Source organism: Ictidomys tridecemlineatus, chromosome 4 (genome assembly GCF_052094955.1).
Source record: "Ictidomys tridecemlineatus isolate mIctTri1 chromosome 4, mIctTri1.hap1, whole genome shotgun sequence".
NCBI classification, from domain to species: Eukaryota; Metazoa; Chordata; class Mammalia; order Rodentia; family Sciuridae; genus Ictidomys; species Ictidomys tridecemlineatus.
In genome coordinates this window covers 179723824-179745811 of record NC_135480.1, presented here as the reverse complement: position 1 = coordinate 179745811, position 21988 = coordinate 179723824, and positions in this window count along the sequence as shown.

The following is a 21988-nucleotide window of genomic DNA, read 5'->3' as shown; positions in this document are numbered from 1 at the left end:
GTTTTTGTTTTGTTTCGTCTTTAACCAATTCTTCATTTGCCTTGAGCCAGTTATTTTCAGTTGTTAGCAGAGCTTTTTGCTTCTACAGGATGTTTATATAGGTACAGTCATTATATAATCAGAAAACAAAATCAGTAATTGAAGGGGCAGCCCAGTAGTCACTATGGAGAGCTTTTTGAACTCAATTCAGTGTATGTTTGATGCTTCCAAAGATGGACAGAGTGTGTGTGTGGCAGACAGTGGGAAAACTGGTACCAGTTACAACCACCGCATCTTAAACTGTAAATTCCCAATCTCCTTCAATGCTCACTTTAGAGTTTCACCAGAGTCTAGGGTCCTGTCTCTGAGCCTCTTTCCAGTGACTCAAGATTGAGACCCACAGAAAGAATGGCCAGTCAGCTTGCTCATGTGGACTTGGCACTTTCCCTCAAACCCTTCCTAAACCCCCAGCTCTTCAGCTCCACCCCAGGACGAGCCCTCCAGCTTCATCAGCTGGCCTCTTAGAGCTAACCAGAGGCTATAGATTGCTGGAGCCCCAGCATCACTAGCCTGCTGGTCTCACCGTTCTTGCACCACACAGGACCTTAATCACTTCCTTTTCTGAGTCTGCTCCTCAACCCAGGGACATCAGGTCCTGTCTCCTTCAGAGTACCATACAAATCCCTAAAAGTATTGACTACACATCAACACACACACAAAAAAAAAAAAAATCAAAATCACATATAAATCAAAATTAAAACAGTTCTAACTATTCAATAAGTATGATAAGAAAAAAACAGGAATTCAAAATAAGATGCTTAATTCTGTTTTAAAAAAAGGGGGAAAATCCCTCCTTCTACTTAATGCATTTCATTTAGAAACCTTTATATTATCAGGATTTTTCTCCTGGCTTTGAAATGTATATAAATCCTTTCAAAAACTTTTGCCAATTTTATGACCTAGGAAACTCTTTCTTGAAGACCTGGGAACCATGCCTTGGAAATGCAGATCCCAAGGGAGACAGCATCCCTGTCTCCCAGTTCCTATGGAGGGCAGGAGCCTAACTGTGGTAGGCATCTTCTTCTAAGCTGCAAAACTCCTTCCTGTCATAAGAAGTCTGCTTTTCCTTTGAATAAAATCAGTTAGCTAACAGATGGCCACCTCCCTACCAGGTGAAATAAGAGAGAATCATGTGTGACAAACGGCGCTGTCAAGTCCTCTTACCTGAGGGCAGTTATTGTTTACCTTGAGAACACGTTTGGAACCAGTGTATCCACTTGGTTACATGAAAAAGGTGGGGTTTCTTTCTGTTTTTAGCCCCTTGGCGGACGGCCTGTGATGTGCATCACACTCTGGTTCAAGGTTATTCAATAAAATGAACCGTTTTTCTTTCTTTAGGGAGAGGATTTCTTGGATTGGGAGAAGATTTTGCTTTTAATTATATTTACCCAGCAATATAAAGAAATTCAAAAGAATTCTGGATCTATGCATAATCACCACTTTGATTGCATTCCCTCAATTTTTAAATATTATATAATTTTCTCCCACAAACCCTCAATTCTTTTTTTGTTTGTTTTGTTTTGTTTTTTGTTTTTGCTTCCATTTTGCAAGTACCCTAAGCAGGTATTCATGCTGCCAGCTGGATAACCCAGTCCTGACTCTTCCCCATTGTCTTTAAGAAAACCCACCTGCCCTCACAGCAAAATCTGCAGCAAGGCCATAACAACTGATCAAGTCACGGATATGAACCACTCACAGATGGATTCCCTGTCAAAAACTCACACATGCAGTCTAGACCTAAAAGAAAACAAAACCAGCAACCAGCCTGGCCTCTCTTGGGAAGATGAGTCCTGCTTTTTTTTTTTTTTTTTTTTTTCTCCTTTTCCCTTTGACAATCATGATGTGTGGCTGGGAAAGGGCCATTTTCATAAATGTTTCATTCTCCCTCCTCCAGGCCCGGCATCACTCACTGAAGCATGAATTATGACCAGGTTGGCCGGCAGCATCTTTCTATGAGCACAGCCTTTCTCATCTGCGGTCACGGTGCACTAGACTGGGCCAAAAGAGCTCGGTGTCAGAAAAAACCCGTGGCCTCTGCTCTGCTGACCAAGCCCCTGCCTAACAGTTTAGCAGGCAATTTAATCATGCTCATTTCTCAAGGCCAAATGAACAGGGTTTTCTTTCCTCCCTGCTGGGTAGCAAATGTGGGGAAATCCTGCCCTCGCCGACTTCTCCTGCAGATGATTCCCCCATCTGAGCTTGACTTTTTCCCTTGTGCCATATTTGAGAAACTATTGTCTACCCTCTTATAACATGATGAACAACTTCCCTGTTGGCTAAGTGATAATATTTGTAATTACTGCCAGTTGGCAGACTCCGTTTGTGGGTACTTCCTACTGCAGCTGTAACCACAGCACTGCAGGGGAAATCAGCATGATGTGGCCCCAAGCACACACCCCAGCAGCCTCATTCCTCTCACCTGGAATTGCTGTCACTGCACACTCCTACTTTGCAACATAAATCCATCCATAAACTGAGTACAATCCTGGGGGCTCAGGAGGCTGAGGCAGGAGGATCACAAATTCAAAGCCTCAGCAACTTATCAAGGCCCTAAGCAACTTAGTGAGACCCTGTCTCAAAATATAAAAAAAGACCGAGATGTGGCTTGGTGGTCAAATGCCCCCTGGGTTCAATCCCTAGTACAAAAAAAAAAATCCATAGAAACCACTTAATTTATTGAAAGATCTTTGCAAAATACTTTCACAGATACTTGAGAAAGTAGAAGTCACCGAGATGAAAAAAATTGAGTCAGTTTTAAAATGAAACCCTCAACACAGGTAGAGCTAAATACATGGATTCTGAGATGATTACACTTTTTTTCTTTTTTTTTTTTTGTTATTACCTATTCGTATCCGTACATGCACACAATATAACAACATAATTTAGCCAATATCCCTCCTCAGCACTTCATCCCTCCCTTCCCACATCCCACCTTTCCTAAACTGATCTCCTTTGGATTTTCATAAGATCCCTACCCTCCACACACACACCTTCCTTTTCCTCCCCTGCCCCACCTCCTCAGCAAACATACAACTCTTGACCTTCTGAGTTTGGCTTATTTCACTTAACATAATAATCTCTAGTTCCATCCATTTTCCTGCAAATGACACAATAATATTGTTGCACTTTTGAGGATCCCCTGCTTGTCCTCCTTGAGCCCCTTCTCAGCAAAAGCTTCCTTTACCAACCCAGTCTCCCAGTAAAAGGCCGCCACCTTCCTTACTTCCCTCCCACTCCATCACCAACACAGTCAAGTTCAACCTTCCTCAATATTTCTTACATGTGTCCCTTTGTATCCCTGACCCCACCATCAGTGCCTTAACTCACATCATCACTATTCTCCCCTAGCAGGTATTCTCTCAGCAGGGCTCCCAAACCAGTAACATGGCTATCACTGAGAACATTTTCAACAGGCAAATTTTTAAACTTTATCCAGAAACTCTGAGGCTGGCCCCAGAAATCTGTGTTCTAACAAACTCTCTAGGAGATTCCAACATCTACTAATTTATTACAATAGCATCCTAATTTATCTCCCTGTCTTGCCTCCTTCCCTGCTCATGCATCTTCTCTCAGCGAACTTCCCAAATGCAAATATTGCTTGTGTCAATTCCCCTGTAGAGAATCCCTCCAGTGGCTCCCTCTTGTCCTCAAGAGAAAGCACCTGACTTCTTAGAACAGCATCCAAGGGCCTCCCTAACCAATGACTTTCCTTCTATTGCCGCTCCCCCTCCAGGTGTCTATGAACCATGTGTACCAGACAGTCATCCTAAATGTACCTGTCACAGTGCAGGCTGTCACCTCAGCTGAGGAAGACACAGAGAGGACAGGGAAAGTGTCACAGAGGCAGAGTTCCTTGCATGGGTCTTGCCTGGAGATGGAAACCACTGTGGATACATCCTGATAGGTACAGAGGTTGTTGAGGCCTACTGTGCACAGAGGCCTGTGATGTTGCAGGACTCGGTGACCTCTGGTTTCTAGAGTCCAGATTCTAGGTTCTAGATGCTCTTGCAGGGCAGAAGCTTATGTAAACAGATATACTAGTTTGTGGCAAAGGGGACCTGACACCAATCAGTCGATGGCTTTCATCCACAAACATTGGTTAGTGACTCCTACATGACAGTTTCAAAGCAAAAATAAATCGCATTTTAAACAAGCACTTGGGTGACTAGGAACTATTGCAATGCAGACAGGACATATTTTTCAGGATATTTACTAAGTCATAATCAAGGCTTTAAAAAAATAGGAGGTAATAAGATCTTCAACAGCCTGTCAACACGAGACAGTGCTGATTGTTGGACACTGGGTAAGTGAATAATCTCTCTGTGCCCAATTCCTCACTTGTAAAATGGGAATACTAACAGTACCTACTTTACAGAATTGCAGTGAATAGAAATGTGATTTTAAATGTAGAGTACTTAGCATAACTTGACACATAGTAAGCAACTGAAATTGTAATCAGTATTGTTACCAATATTGTGATTCTTGATATTCTAAGAGCCTGCTAATACCACAGTAAATGTGTACTTGGGAAGCATTCTGAGATATCATATCTGGGATACCACAGTTATTTTAATAGGTCATCTTTCCTTTCTTTCTTTAGTTGATAAGAAATTCAGAATCAAATATTCCATACTTCCTAAGGAAAGGGTAGTTAGCACATGTCTTAGAATTTTTTTTTTTTTTGTACCAAGGATTGAACCCAGGGGCACTTAACCACTGAGCCACATCCTCAGCCCTTTTATATATTTTATTTAGAGACAGGGTCTCACTGAGTTGCTTAGGTCCTTGCTAAGTTGCTGAGGCTAGCTTTGAAATTGTGATCCTCCTGCCTCAGCCTCCCTAACTGCTGTACCACCACACCCGGCTTATCCTAGATAGCTTGAGAGTGTAACATGAGTCAAATCTCTCATGTCAATTAAGTCTTTGCACTTGTTCCCTCCTTTCATTCTACATAGAAGATTCACTGGAGGTCCTCATGATGAAGTTGACCAAGTCCCAATGAATCTCTTCCAAGAATTCGAAAATATAATAGGCAGAGCTTTTCCCAAACTTTGTACAGCTTACCCAAGAAACAACAGTTGAAATGGAGACAGAGGTGGGAGTACAATGTAGTGAGAGCCTGCTCACAAAATGAAACTTCACGGGTAGAGCTACCTCCATTGTTTGGTTTCCTTTTGACCGATGACAATATATTCATCAGTTTTTGAAGATAACTCCCACATCTCTTAGGCTGTTTTGTTTCCAGCTGACAAAATTGGAGGCTTTTCAACAAGAGAAAAAGGTATTGTTCTAACTTCTACATTCTCTTTAAGTTCCTCTAATGCTTGACACAGATGCCTGGTTTGACAAGGTGTTTACGGCACAGTCAAAATCAAAGAAAATCATCCTTACATTCTTCTAGCAGCATGACTTGGGAACAAATCCTAGTGGCAATTAGTCACAGTGGGAATTCTTCCCCCAAGCATTCTCAGTTTTACTCCATTCATTTTAGAATGTATGTTTCATTTGGGAATCTATAATTTTGTGATTGAAGGACCTTAGGAATGGAAACAGAACTGAGACCACTAATTCATTTAAATGGAGGGATCAGCAAGAGAATTCATGATTGTTTACAATCAAGAGTTATAGGAGTTATAATGTCAGCAGTGTCCTTAAGAGGCAATTATGCCCCCATCCTCTCAGTAACTGCTTAGGGGTCTTTTCATGATTAGTAAATATTTACTATGAATTTCCATCTAGCCCTAATTTGGTCAAATAACACATCTGGCTCCTCAGTGGGATTTGGATTTCCATAAACAAAAAATTTACTTAGTTATAGCTGAAGGGGCCTGGCTTTGAGTGAGGCCCCTTCAGCTATAGACAATGCCAAGGGAACAGGCAGAGTGCAGATGAATGATCCTGAAATGCAAGCTCGGGATCACTGAGTGAGGGTTTTATCACACACTCATGAACCTTCTCTATGTCCACAGTAACATCTAACGTTTAGGGGATGTCACATCTCTTCTCCACACCATGTTAAATAGTTTTATGGATTCTCTCTCTTTTAATCTTTACAACAAACCTACAAGGAAGCTACTATTAACATTAGCACTTTATAGATGAGAAAAGCGATATTAAGAGAATTACAACTTTCTCAAGGTCCAACAGGTAGTGTGTGGTAACAATAGGAGGACCTGGGCAGTCTGACTCCTGGAACCCAGGCTTAGAATCTCCATCCTTGTGCCGCCATATTGGATCTGAAAGCCTGGATCTCTGAGCAGTTCCTGGGATATCACAGTTCTTTTAACAGGTCATCTTTCCTTCCTTTCTTTAGTAGATAAGACATTCAGAATCAAATACTCCATACTTCCTAAGGAAAGAGTAGTTAGCACAGTGGAGAATAATTCAGCTTAGATTAGACCATATGACATTACCTCAGCTCCTCTCCTTCACTGCCATGTGAACACAAGTCAGTGACCTGGACTCTCAGAGCTCATCTCCTTCTAGGAAACAGCCAAATGCTACCTGCTTGGGATTATCGTGAGGATGAAATTGGATGAATGAGTAAATACTGTCTTGCCAATTGACCTGTGGTGATTCATTTGATGAAAGAACATCAGCCTCCCATAGTAATATCTGTTCTGGTGTGGTACATACATGAACGTGGGTCACATGTAAAATGTGTATGTTGCTGTGAGTTGAGGCCAAAATTTGAAAGTCACGGTTGTAATCCTCCTCTTTCCCACCCCTTACCTTGGAGAGCTCTGGGATCTCTTTCCAAACCTTTAATTTATATTGTGGTTCCTCTCTCAATGAGAAGTTTTCCTCAGGGTTTAGGCAGCCTTACATAGCTATTGGGAGATGCTATAGATAATGTTTGTGTCCTCAAAAAATTCATATGTTGAAATCCTAACCCCCATTGTGATGCTATTAGGAATAGGGTCTATGGCAGGTAATTTAGGTCATGAGGGTGATGCCCTTTTATAAATACCCTTATAAAAGGGACCCCAGAAAGTACTCTTGCCCCTTGTGTCATGGGAGGAGACAACATGATGAAAGTCTATGAATAAGGAAGTAGGCCCTTACCAGACACCAAATCTAGAATTTCCAGACCTCCACAACTATGAGAAATAAATGTCTGATGTTTATAAGCCATTTAGTCTAGGGTCATTTATTATAACAGTTCAAACCAAGACAGGAATATACTCATCACAAGAAATTAAAATCTTTTTTACTGGACCTTACTGGTTTGGAAAAGAAAAAAAAAAGAAATGAGAACTTTTTCACTTCAAATGTCCTCAACTAAGTGGCAGAAACTAAAAATCTAATTCCCAAATGCTGCCCCCAGGCATTTCCAGACACAGAAGAAACCCCAGCATAGTTTTCTCACCAAGTAGCTTGCTAACAATGCTCAGTATCCAAAAATAACTGTCTCCTAATCCCTTCTTACTTACTCCTTTACCTCCCTAAATCCTTTGATTTTTTTTCCTTCTAGCCAATAACTTATTGGAAAGCAAATTTATAATTCCTCTTCATATATTTCAATGACAACTACATAAAATCAATATCCTTTAATCCATCTGAATTAGCACAACTCTTCAGCAATTGGACGATCATCACAACAGTCGTCTTGATAAAAATTGCTTCCACTTGCCATTAATTTATCAGGGACATTAAACTGGCATTGAATTTCCCAAGCTCAAGCTGTACCTCTACCTAGTGACTTGTGGGGCTGCCCTTTGGTTTTCTAGTCATGTGTGATGATGGTAGAACCGCTATACATTCAGAAGCATCCTCATGGAAGCAAACAGCTCTATTAACAACCTGAAACACTGACACAGTCATTCCGAGCCAATAGCACCATTATGCACACAAAACAAGATGAATGGTACAATATATGAGGCCAAGCGGAAACCTTCCCAGCACAGGATGAAAGAGACACCTGATTTACTGCAGACGCAAGAGACAATTGTCATTTCATGATATACAGTTACTTTTTCTTCACTGCACACCATGAGGGAATGTTTCAATCATGTTAGCTAGAATTTTACTTTTACCATAATAATTATTATTGACAGATTCATTTGGGGTAAGAAATGATCTTTCAGAAAAACACTCAGGGATTGCAGCAGAGCCCGGAGTAGGGGAGCAGATGTGCATTATAGAGCAATATGTGGTGTAATGAGAAAAGCACTCTTCCCTATCCTATTAATTGTTAGCACTACCTAATAATCAAGAATTGCTGACCCTCCCATCCTGCAGTGAGCAGGTATTTGTATACTGAAATGCACCGGCCCAAACACAAGCTCAACTCTATGTAAATGTTCAGAGCTTTTGCATTTCAGGATCATTCATCTGCACTCTGCCTGTTCCCTTGGCATTGTCTAGACACAATGCGTCAATAAAACATTTCACCAATAGGTGACTGGTTGGGCAAATGGCCCAATGCAATTGATGAACTATGATAGTGTGCAGAAATTTTAATTGAAAATTATAAAAATGATTTTAAAATGTGGAAAATTCTTTAGACTTGAGGTTGAATTAAAAGAGCAGAATTCAAAACTGTCAGAATCCTGAGATTACAGACATTTTAAAAATGCTGTGGGATGTAGGGGCATGAAGCAATAGGCAAGCTGTTGTATTGACAGGGAGGATGACAGGCAATTTCTTTTTTTCTTCAGAAAATAATCCTCTAATGTTCCTATGATATTCTTAAAATAAAAGTTATTTTTAAAATCAAACCCACCTCTTGGGAAAAAGTTAGTTACCCCTTAATCAAAAACCTATAGAATAAAACCTGCATGTGATAAATGGCTTAAATGCTTTTTTTTTCTTCCAGGTTCAAAAATAGTGTTGGAATCTGCCAAGGAATCGGCTCACATTATTCAATGTCAGACACATTTACACTCATATGTATTAGTAATTCCTTTGGTTGACTTTTCCTTGCCGTTGCCATGGCAACTATTTCCACTGCCATTAGTACCTCTAGGGCCCAGGATCGTTCACATATTTTTAAGCCGTTTCTCTTCCAACAAAGCAATTAATACTGTGGCATATTTGTATCGGAAGCCCTAGTGACCGGTTCTGCCTCTTGGAACTGCTGAGTGTTCAGTTTTCTGCCTTGCTGCTTTGAAGGTGCCTCTGTTTCTCTTTTGGGTGATTCTTTTCACTAAATATTACAAGCCTCTTGACTGTTTCTCATTATATCCTATTTGGATTATTTAAAGTTTCTTTTTTTCACACACTCTGTTATTACCCTATTGAATGACCTGTGCTCCATCATCAATAAAATGGCCCATTTTCATGAGTGATCACTTTGGACCACCATTATAGAAGAGAATAAGAATACCTTAGGGAGGGAAAAAAGCAAGATCTTGGAATGATTCTAGTCTGATAATATCATGATGCCAGTCTGAGACTGCATACCTCCATCCCCAAGACCCTCACAGGAGCACACATTTCCCATGCATTTTCTGGCACCTGGAGTCATCTACTAGTCCTATCTAATTGAAGCCTGAGGCCACCAACTATCATTTTTTAACTTGTAAAAGTAAATTTTTAATAGTAATGCCCACTATGATGAGACTAAGATCAAATTATTCTTATAAATTTATGCAAAATTTTCTTAAGAAATACTCACTATCAAAAACCTTGCTATAGGGCTGGGGATGTGGCTCAAGTGGTAATGCGATCCCCTGGCATGCATGCGGCACTGGGTTCGAGACTCAGCACCACATAAAAATAAAATAAAGATGTTGTGTCCACCAAAAACTGGGGAAATAAAAGCCTTGCTATCTATTCCCTTTATCTCTGCAATTCTTAATGAAATCTATGCTAAGGAAAAAATACCTAAAATATAGAAAAATATATATATATACTACTCATTGACAAGTTGTTTATAATTGCAGAAACATTGGGAGACATCTAAATGTCTAGCAATAGAAAAAAAAGATGGTATGTTCTCAAGGTAAAATAATAATATGCAGGTATAATAATATGCATCTATAGTGGCATAGCAAGTGCATATGAAATGTTAATTTTTAAAAGGCTGATTTATAAAACAGGATATGAATATTATGTAATTATAATTTTATAAAAGAATAAACTCAATCATAAGCCCCATAAGAACAAAAAGCGTTTGTCTTACCTACTCTGAAGGGGAGGAAAACATAATTCTTGCCTCTGCCTTTTCTATGCTCTAAGTAGTAATCAACTCCTGTAACAAAAGATAGATTAAGAAGTGGAAAAAGAAACAAACACTTATTATGATGTATATTTTACATGGGAAAAACACATAGAATGAGTAATTCTCCTAAAAGTTGAAAATTGAATTCCAACTTAACATCTTCAACAAAAAATGGTAAATTTTTAGAGAACTGACAAGTGAAGGGAAAGGACTTTGATTCTCTAGGAGCAGAAAATCATGGGAAAGCAAACAAACAGCAGATAAAGAGTAGTTAGTAAAGCTTGTTATTTAAATTCCTCTGGTGCCCAAAAAAAACAAATAACCTAATCAATAAATGGGCCAAGGACCTGAACAGACACTTCTCAGAAGAGGACATACAATCAATAAATATATGAAAAAATGTTCATCATCTCTAGCAATTAGAGAAATGCAAATCAAAACAGAATATTCTAAGATATCATCTCCACTCCAGTCAGAATGGCAGCTATTATGAAGACAAACAACAATAAATGTTGGCAAGGATGGAGGGAAAAATGTACACTCATACACTGATGGTGGGACTACAAATTGGTGCAGCCAATATGGAGAGCAGTATGGAGATTCCTTGGAAAACTGGGAATGGAACCACCATTTGAGCCAGCTATCCCACTCCTTGGTCTATACCCAAAGGACTTAAAAACAGCATACTACAGGGACACAGCCACATCAATGTTTATAGCAGCACAATTCACAATAGCTAAACTGTGGAGCCAACCTAGATGCCCTTCAGTAGATGAATGGATTTTAAAAATGTGGCATATATACACAATGGAATAGCACTCAGCAATAAAAGAAAACAAAATAATAGCATGTGCAGGTAAATGGATGGAGTTGGAGAAGATAATGCTAAGTGAAGTTAGCCAATCCCAAAAAAACAAATGCCGAGTGTTTTCTCTGATATAAGATGACTGACTCATAGTGGGATAGGAAGGGGGAGCATGAGAGGAATAGATGAAAGATGAACTCTAGATAGAGCAGAGGGGTGGGAGGGTAGGGGAGGAGGCAGGGGGTAAGCAATGATGGTGGAATGTGATGGACATTATTATCCAAAGTACATGTATGAAGACACGAATTGGTGTCAACATTTATATACAACCAGAGGTATGAAAAACTATGCTGTATATGTGTAAAAAGAATTGTAATATATTCTGCTGTCATTTATTTTTAAAAAAATTAAAACAAAAATAATAATATTAAAAATAAAAAAAAATAAATTCCTCTGGTGCCAACCTTTGTCCTTCCTGGTAGAGGGGAAGAAGGCATGTTTGTCTTTGTAAATCTGTGTCCTACTTCTAGGGAAACAGGGAGATCAGAGAACTTTTCTCAAATCTGCTGTTTCTCAACGATCTTCAGTTTAAAATAGACCTTATGTCAATATGACATATTTTGCAATGGCATGTTCTGATTGCCTATCACCTGATGTCTATATAATCTGCCATAATATCTACATATCTTTATTGTATAAATGAAAGAATGATGGACAGATGAATGTGTGTAGCAAAAAGAATGAAAGGTAATCCATTTTCAAGAATAATTATCTTTGGGAGATAATAATTCTGGTATTGCCTAAGTTGTTCTTTGTGTTTTTCTTCTTACTAACTTTTGAAGACTTTTTGAAGGAGTTGAATTAATCTTCGTGGGCCTGGGTCTCTCCTATGGAGACAATAGAAATCTACACCCTTTCTAAATAAGGTAGGATAGAAGGGTTGCTCCAGGGTCAAACCAACTTTGTACCTTTGTATGACATGGATTCTTAGCCCCGCCTAAGGTTTTATCTACAACATTCTACCAGATAGAAAGTAGATAGAAAAACTGTAAATTCTAGAACTCTGTGAAAGAGTTCTGTACACCTGTTATGGTTTAGATATGAGGTGCCCCCTAAAAGCTCATGTGTGGTGTAATACAAGAACATTCAGAGGTGAAATGACTGTTATATGTCTTAACCTAATCAGTGGGTTAATCCTCTGACAGGGATTAGCTTGGTGATAACTGTAGGCAGGTTAGATGTCATTAAAGGAGGTGGGTAATTGGGGGCATACCTCTGGGGTATATTTTGTCCCTTTATATTTTGTCCCTGGTGCACTGTCTTGCGCGTGCGCTCTCTCTCTCTCTCCTTCCTGGTTGCTATGTCCTGAGCTGCTTTCCTCTGTCACACCCTTCTGCCATGATGTTCTGCCTCACTCAGGCCCAGAGCAAGGGACTTTGTGTGAGTTTGTGTGTGTGTGTGTGTGTGTGTGTGTGTGTGTGTGTGTGTGAGAGAGAGAGAGAGAGAGAGAGAGAGAGTGTTTTTGGTACTGGGGATTGAACCCAAGGGCACTTAACTACTGAGCCACATCCCCAGCCCTTTTTTATATTTTATTTAAAGACAGGATCTCGCTGAGTTGCTTAGAGCCTCGCTAAATTCCTGAGGTTAGTTTTGACCTCACGATCCTCCTGCCTCAGCCTCCTGAACTGCTGGGATTACATGTGTGCTCCACCACACCTGGCCCTGCTGAGGGCTCTTTTGCTGTATCACATCAATAGTGAGAGAGAGAGGGCAAGAGAATGCCACAGTGGGCCAACTCACTTTTAACTTAAAAAAAAAAAAAAAAAACCTCACTCCCACGATAACACAAATCCATTCACGAGGGCAGAACCCCCATGACCTAATCACCTCTTCCAGGTCCTACTTCTCTTACTACTGCGTTGGACATCAAGTTTCCAATACAGGAACTTTGAGGGATGCATTCACACTACAGCCAAATCTTTCTACATTTCCAAATGCCCAGGCATTGTAATTTCTATTGTCATATCAATCAAAACACAATGCATGTAACAGTAGAATCTACTGGAACGAGTCTGGTTAACAACGGACAGCCATTTTACCCAGCAGAGGTTCACCAAACTCTGCCAGAAAGAGGGGTGTGTGTGCTTGTGTGGGTGACAAGGGTTGCATGTGTGTATGAGATGGGTTGTGGGGGTTTTTTTTTTTTGTGTGTGTGTATGTGAGAGAGAGAGAGAGAGAGAGGAATGGGAGTGTGTGTATGAGAGACTGGATTACATGGGTCATATATGTATGTATGTGTAAAAGAGGGATTGTGTGTGTATGTGTGTGAGGCAAGGGTTGTGTGTGTTACAGAGTTTGTGTATGTGACAGTGCTGTGTGTGTGTGTGTGTGTGTGTGTGTGTGAGAGAGAGAGAGAGAGAGAGACGCACACACACACACACACACACACACACACACCAGTGTTTAGATTCAGGACTGAAGTAACCAGCTCTGTAGCCTGGGTGCACATGTGGGTTCAGGGATGAGAGACACTGGCACATGCTGGCTAGAATGTTCTGGGATTGTAAACCATTTTATAACATTTTTTAAGAGTTCCCAAATTGAAGCTTATAGTGAGAGAAGAAGAAAAAAGCAACAATCTTCTGGCTTGATAGATGGGACAAGAACAGCATGTGAAGAAAAAAAAAGAATTTCAAAGGACATTTGCTTCACCTTTTAAGGCATACTTGGAAAATTAGCCAAAAGATGACATTTTAAAATGCTTCTCTTTTATGATGGCTGCCCAATATTAGCCTTCACTCTGCCAATGAGCACATTCAGGAGATAAAACCATCAACCCAGAAAAATACCAACTGTCAGAAGGGACTGACACATGGCAACCCCAGTCAGTTCAGGCACAGAAACGCCGCCAACTGAAGTACCACACTCCAAGTCTCTTCCCTCCTGTGGGTGACACTTCAACACCCCCAAATCACTTTCCTTTGCCTTGTGATTTTCTTTCTGCCATCCTTAGAATATTTAGAATATGTCCATTTTTACAAGTGCTTAAATTCCATCCTCACTAATACAGGTCATAGAGAACAACCCCCTTTGTTTGTATGAAAACTCACTCGGCTGGTGCTTTCCCAATAAAAGCAGTGCACAGTTGTCCTCCCTTCGTATGTCCCTAATTCTATCAATAAACTCTAACAGGATTACTCCTGTGTTTCATCTCCCAAAGCCCTTTCCCACTAATTCATTGGAGGATTGCTAGTTCACACTATTTCAAGAGTCCAGATAATTGATTGATGTTGACTGGTATTATCCCATCTCTAGAGAAAATTGAACAAAAAAGAAATGGGATTAAATTACATCTCGGAGGAAATTCTGAGACAGAAGAGAAAAATCTCGAGTATATAAATCAAATGTTACAATGGTTTCTATGAAGGTTATAGAATACCAATCATCAAAGTTCTTTAAAAGGGAGTTAAACCTATCAGTAAAGCCCCAATTTCCTTGGAAGAAGTGATCTTGAATGAATGTCCCCTTGATAATTCTTTCACAAAAATACTATATATTAGAGCAGCAAACGGTGCCAGCTGCCTACCCAGTTTCTCTCCCTCCCTCCCTCCTGTATCATCAGTTTCTCCTTTTCTACTTGATCCTGTTCTAGTGACTACGGGGAGAAATCTAAGATCGAAGAGAAAGAAGAGAGGGAGGGAGGAAGGAAGGACCCATCCTCTCTTACCTATAATCCCCTTTTAGCTATCTTCTCACTTCCTGAAGTTTTTCTGAAGTTCTCCACTTCCTCACTTGCCATTCTCACCTGGAGCCTCGTCTTGGCGCTCTTTTACACCACTTGAATGAGACCACTTGCTGAATCAGGAAAAGTCTCCTTATCATCAAATCCCAGGTGGCTTCTCAGTTCTTACCTGATCTTTGGCAGCATTCAGTGCTCAATCCGCTCCCGCTTCCTTAAAACTGTCTACCTTTGGCTTCTGTGAACCCATGTTCTCTTAGTGTTCCTCCTCTTTCATTAGCCCTGCTTCTCTTTCTTTGCTGGATGCTTCTCAGTTCAGCCTCCTAGGAGAGCCACAGAAATCCGTCCTGGGATTCATGGTTACTGCCAAGTTGTGTGTATCCTATTCTCTGGGCCATGGGAGTGTTTCACTTTCTGTGGCAAAAGAGACTGTGCGGAGGTGATGAAGGATCTTGAGACAGAGATGACCCTTGACTAACCAGATGGACCTAAGGAAAACTCCAAAGATCCTTAGAAGGGAAAGAGGGAGGCAGGGGAGTCAAGAGTCAGAAAAAGATGTGACGATGAAAACAGGGTTTGGAATATGCAGGAAGGGCCCACAGCCAGTGGAATGCAGGCAGGCAGCCTGAAAGGTGAGAAAAAAAATTCTGCCCTGGAGACTCCAGAGGGAGCTCAGACCCACCAACCACAGTTTCCATCCACCCCAGGCTTCTACTCAGGAGTAACCCACCTGGTTGCTCCTGCCAAAAACCTAGAGCTTACTCGCAGATTCCTCTTCTCCTCACTCCACACATCCAGTCTATAAGTAAATGCTGTCAACTCAGTGTTCGAACCACACCCCAAATGCATTTGCATCTCTGCATTTCTGCAGCTTCTTCTGCAGTTCAAGCCACTGCCATCCCTCATATGGCAACCACCTTTGACCATCTGTTCCCCACGCAGCGGCTGGCAGTACCAATGGTCTAATACAAATTAGACCATGTCACACCCCGCTTAAAACCCATCCACGGTTTCCCACTGCACTTAACATGTAACTCGACCTCCTTATGATATCTTTCAGAGCCTCCACCACCTCTTCCTCACTCTCCATCCTTGTTCCATACCCGACTTGCCACACACTGGCTACACTGGCCTTCTTTCGATCATGCCAATATTCATTTTGCTTAGGACATCTCCTCTAGGCTTTCTGTCTGCCTAAAATGCTCTTCCCCTGCTTTTCTTTCTCAATCTTTAGGTCTCATGTCACTTCCTCATGGGGCCTTCCTTGATCACCATATATAAAACAGCCATTCCGTTATTCTCCTCGGCAAAGTATGTATCCTTACCTGGCATTTTCCTATGAGTTTATTCTATTTCCTTCAGGGGAATGTAAAAGTCACAACATTGGGGGCTTTGGTGTCTTCTTTAGGGCTGTGTGCCCAGGTCACATAGTAGGTGTTCAATAAATATTTGTTGTATGAATGAAACTTTTACCTGGGACCTGTGGTTATAATTAGGAACTATCTCACCTCGTCCTGACTACAAGATGTCTTCACTATCGTTATTCATAATAAGTAGTTATATTTGATTCCCCATTTATTTTTCCTCTCTCTTCCACTAGATGTGAAGTCTTTGAATACAGGAACTATGAGACTGGTGTAGTGAGAGACTAGGATGTTCCAGGCAGTCAATCACCACAGTTGAATAAATAAATAAGTCAAACACCCAATTAATGAATCCACAAATGAATGAATGAATGAATGAATGAATCAGGAGAGTAGCTTGCTCTGTCACAACATCCTCACTGTATCATCAGCTGTTGCCACAACACCCAGAGAGGAAAAAATAAATAAATTAACACAAGTTTAGGCAAGCCTGTTGTTAGGGTTTAGAGATTAGGTGTCCCCCAAAAGCTCATGCATGAGACAACAAAAGAAAGCTTAGAGGTGAGATGACTGGGTTATGAGAGTCTTAACCTAAGCAGTGCATTGATCCCCTGATAGGATTACTTGGGTGTTGACTGTAGCAGGTCCAGTGCTGCTGGAGCAGGTGGGTCCCGGGGCATGACTTTGGAGTATATATGTTGTCTCTGAAGACTGGAGCACTCGCTCTTTCTGCTCTTGGTGGCCATGGCCTGACCTGCTTTCCTCTGCCACACTCTTCTGCCATAATTTTCTGCCTCACTTCAAGCCCCAAGGAATGGAACTAGCTATCTAGCAACTGAGACCTCTGAAACTGTGAGCCCCCAAATAAACTTTTCCTCCTAAAATTGTTCCTGTCGGGTCTTTTGGTTACAGCAGTGAAAAAGCTGAGCGAAACACCTGTGTTATCTAAAGAGACTGCTTAGATGACTCTTAGTCAGTCCAGTTGTCAGGCAGGGTCCACCTGTACTAAGTTATCAATGTAGAATAACATCCTAAGGATTCTCTGCTTAAGAACACTATAGAAGGGATAAAAAGAATTGTGGATAATCCCTCAACCCTCATTTCATAATAAGATTGAGGTGCAGTTTACTAAATATACTAATACACTAAAAGCCATAGAATTGTAGAGTGGATTCAGAGAGCATTCTCCTTTAATAATAATAATAGTTGCATCAGCATTTGTACAGCTATTATCAGAGATAATTTAGTAAGCTCTGGAAACTTTATTTTATTTTATTTTTGTTTTCATTCTTTTTGCATTACAGTTCTTATTCCACATAAAGAGCACAATTTTTCATATCTCTGGTTGTATATAAAGTATGTTCACACCAATTTGTGTCTTTATTCATCTACTTTGGATAATGATGTCCATCACATTCCACTATAATTGCTAACCCCCGCCCCCTCCCTTTCCCTCCCACCCCTCTGCCCTATCTAGAATTCATCTATCCCTCTCATGCTCCCCTTCCCTACCCCATTATGAGTCAGTCACCTTATATCAGAGAAAACACTCGGCATTTGTTTTTTGGGGATTGGCTAACTTAGCATTATCTTCTCCAACGCCATCCATTTACTTGCAAATGCCATGATTTTGCTCTTTATTATTGCTGAGTACTATTCCATTCTGTATATATGTCATATTTTTTTTTATCCGTTCATCTACTGAAGGGCATTTAGGTTGGTTTCACAGTTTAGCTATTGTGAATTGTGCTGCTATAAACATTGATGTGGCTGTGTCCCTGTAGTATTTAAGTCCTTTGGGTATAGACCAAGGAGAGGGATAGCTGGCTCAAATGGTGGTTCCATTCCAAGTTTTCCAAGGAATCTCCATACTGCTTTCCAAACTGCCTGCACCAATTTGTAGTCCCACCAGCAGTGTATGAGTGTGCCTTTTCCCCCACATCCTCACCAACATTTATTGTTGTTTGTCTTCATAATAGCTGCCATTCTGGCAGGAATAAGATGAAATCTTAATGGAAATCCATATGCAACAAAATGAATTAAACCCCTATCTCTCACCATGCACAAAACTCAACTCAAAAGGGATCAAGGACCTAGGAATTAAACCAGAGACTCTGCGTCTAATAGAAGAAAAAGTAGGCCATAATCTTCATCACGTTAGATTAGGCCCCAACTTCCTTAATAAGACTCATCTAGCACAAGAATTAAAACCAAAAATCAATAAATGGGATGGATTCAAACTAAAAAGTTTCTTCTCAGCAAAATAAACAATCTGTGAGGTGAACAGAGAGCCTACATCTTTGGAGCAAATTTTTACCCCTTACACATCAGATAGAGCACTAATCTCTAGGGTATATAAAGAACTCAAAAAGCTAAACACCAAAAACACAAATAGCCCAATTAATAAATGGGCCAAGGACCTGAACAGACACTTCTCAGAAAAGGATATACAATCAATTAACAAATATATGAAAAAGTTCATCATCTCTAGCAACTAGAGAAATGCTCTAGAAACTTTACTAAGAGCTTTATTTACAGTGTGGCATCATTATTTCCTCTTCACTTATGTTATTTTACAGATAACATAAGTGAGGTTAAAGAACACAAGTTTCTGTGGTTATTACATGGCAGATCCAAGATATATTTGATCTAACTCCTGAGCCTGGTGTGCAACTACTGTGCCATCCTGAATTCACCAGAGTGGGCAGGACTGGGACAGACTTTCTTAGGTAGTTCTCACAGGACCCTCTTCTGAACAGCTGAGTGTACATGGATCCCATCCCACCTGGCCTGTTCTCTGCTGAGGTGTCTAGGTCTCTTATTAGCAAGACTTGATTCTCTGCCTATGCACTTATTTCAAGGACTGATTTTGCCACATCTTAAGTCCCACACATCTGGCTTTACTCCCCTAAGACAGGTTTTGGGCAATATTGGGTGCAGCCGCTTGATGCTGGAGCTCCTTGGATTTCTGAGTTATGTGCTCTGCAGCTGGGCTCCCTTGGCCGGGCTTTCTGATAGGTCCCCTTCTCTGTAACTGAGCTCTAGCAGCAGGGTTAGCATATTTCAAAGTCCCTTTGATGGAAGAATGTATGTCTGCTTGAAATGGAAAGTGTAAATGACTTCCTTGTTGGGCAGAAACACAGAAGGAGTCGCACTTCCTTTCAGCCATTTACTAACTGTACATAAAATGTTAAATCACTTTGTGCCTTATTTTGTACATTATTCTAGAATACTATAAGGTTTTTAATCACATATGTTAAATTCTAAATTAAAAACACTTTCATAAACTAAGTCATTAGGCACTTTCATTTCTTAATTATTTCAACCCCACTGCTCAGAACAAAAGCTCTATTGTGTATTTTCACTCAGATGATACTCCTCTGAATCAGACAGGAACACACTTGTATTACTATAATGCTTTTGCTTTGGCATGTGACCATTTACAACAAAAGAGGTGAGGACGGCAGGTGAAAGATTGAAACATGTAGTTCTGCTAAATTTTTTTTAAATGTGATTTATATATGTGTGTATGTATGTGTGTATGTGTATTTTTTTAAAATTTCTTTTACCACCACCTGTCCTCTATATGATATGTCTTTATTTTGGGTTTGCACTAGTGTAAGTTATGGCCAAACTGGAAGGGAAAGTCACCAAGCTGAGTCACAGTTATCAGTTCTATTTTTGAATAGATATCACCATATTTTTAAATGCTAATTTTTTTAAAAAAAGCTATGAATAAGGAATATGTAAAAAAGCTAGAAAAATTCACTTACATTCCAACCGCTAAAACCTCTTGCCTATCTCACTAAATGCAGTAAACTTCCAAATAGAAGCCATGTAGCTTTAAGAACTTTGAGACCCTCGACATATTAGCCAATCACAGTTATCAAAACAAATGTCTATTTTGCTTAGTGCATAAGACATTGTTTATGTCCAAAAAGAAATATTAGGGCTTTGTGATGTGGCAGCTCCTCACCCTTATCAGTCCTGCAGGAGTGTAATTAAAGACAATAGCAGGAGCAGCTGTATTGAAGACACAAGTCATTTGTCTCCCCTTCCCCCACCCCTTCTGCTCACATAGTTAATGCAACATAACATCAGCTCTATCATCAAGGCTTCTTCAAAAGGCAGGATAATAGAAAACATATCTGTTTCTCACCATGGATTGGGAAACTTAAAGAAATACTTGCTCTTATCTTGCCATTATATTAAGCAAATTGAAAGTAATTTAGATCTAAAAACTCAAAAGTTCCTGAGATAGGGCAAATTTGGGAGAATAAGAAAAAAAAATATCTTCAGGGATAGCCAGCTAGAAAAATGGCTTATCCTCAGTGGCCACCTAGCAAATGTTTGCTAATAGGTTCTCCAAGAGTAAAGCCCTGATTTGGAACATTTTCCAGTTTCTGGGGCATAAATACTTCCACCAGGGCTGATTTCAAGCTACTGATGTGGCATCATTAAACACAGAGAATCTGAACATGGAGTCGGAAAGAGATGCAAGGCAAGGTAGCATTTATAGACCATTTACAGTATGCAGTTGATAGAAATAATCTCCGGGACACAGATAAGAGTAAAACAACTAGGAAGTAGTGAATTTTTATTATCTATATAATGTAATTTGTTGAAATTTTACATAATTTTTAATAATGGCTATTTAATTACCACCTTACAGAATTCCTGAAAACAATCATTTCTCACAAGCCAGTACAAATGAGCTCCAGCTCACCACTACACTCTGCTTGCAATGTTACTACAAGTAATAAATAGCCTTGTAGTGAGGACAGATGAACAAGAATGTGTAATAACATTCATTTTTAACAGTAGAATTTGACCACTTATTTAATCATTTTCCCAACACCTACCTTCCCACCAGAATCTCCCTGAAGCCAGAAAAAGAATAATACAGGAGCAGGCTTATGTGTTACAAAACAATGAAAAACCCTCAGTTCTTTTCATCAATCAGAAATGCTGAGAATGTACTTTGTAACCCTTTCTGCTTCCCTTGTAACTAGATGCTAACAGGAAATTTTGACTGCAGCTTGGAGACCTTAGGTTTGTAGGGAGGTCCCAGGCTATGCAAAAGAGGTGATTAAAAAACTTTAAAAAAAAAAAAAAACAGCTACACAGACTTCCATTTCTGAGAAGTTGGAACTGATGTACCTTTTCTTCTTCCTCCCACTCAGTCCTACTAAAAGTCCTGGAATTTACATCTAAAACAGAAAAAAGACTCTGAACAGTGGAGAGGAGCAGACAGACCACTAGGAAATGACAAAGTGGTGACTTGGCTGGCCTTCTCTTCTGCCTCATTTATCTCAGACTACAAGCTGAAGAAGCCAGAAAAGACTGCAAAGGCCCCCAAAAGCCTATGAATGTCCTTCCAAAGATCCTTGTGATGATGAAACTGCTCTGAATTTTACTGTATTGATGTCTGTTAGGGTTTAGATATGAGGTGTCCCCCAGAAATGATTAGGTTATGAGAACTTTAACCTCATCAGTGGATTAATCCACTGATATGGATTAACTGGGTGGTAATTAGGCAAGTGGGGAGTGGCCAGAGGAGGTAGGTCATTGAAGGCATGCCTTTGGAGTTCATATTTTGTCCCTGGTGAACAAAGCTCTCTGTGTTTCATGGTGTCTATGTCCTGAGTTCTTTCCACCATCATGTTCTACCTCATCTCGAGCCCAGAGTCATGAAGTTAGCCACAGACCTCTGAAAATTAAACTAAGTCAAAATAAACTTCCTCCTCTACATTGTTCTTGTCAGGTCTTTTGGTCACAGTGACGAAAAAGCTGACTGAATTCTAGTCATAATATTGTATTATGTGATTGGTTGGGGATTTTCTTCAATGTAGAATTTTTTTTTTCAGTACTCGGGA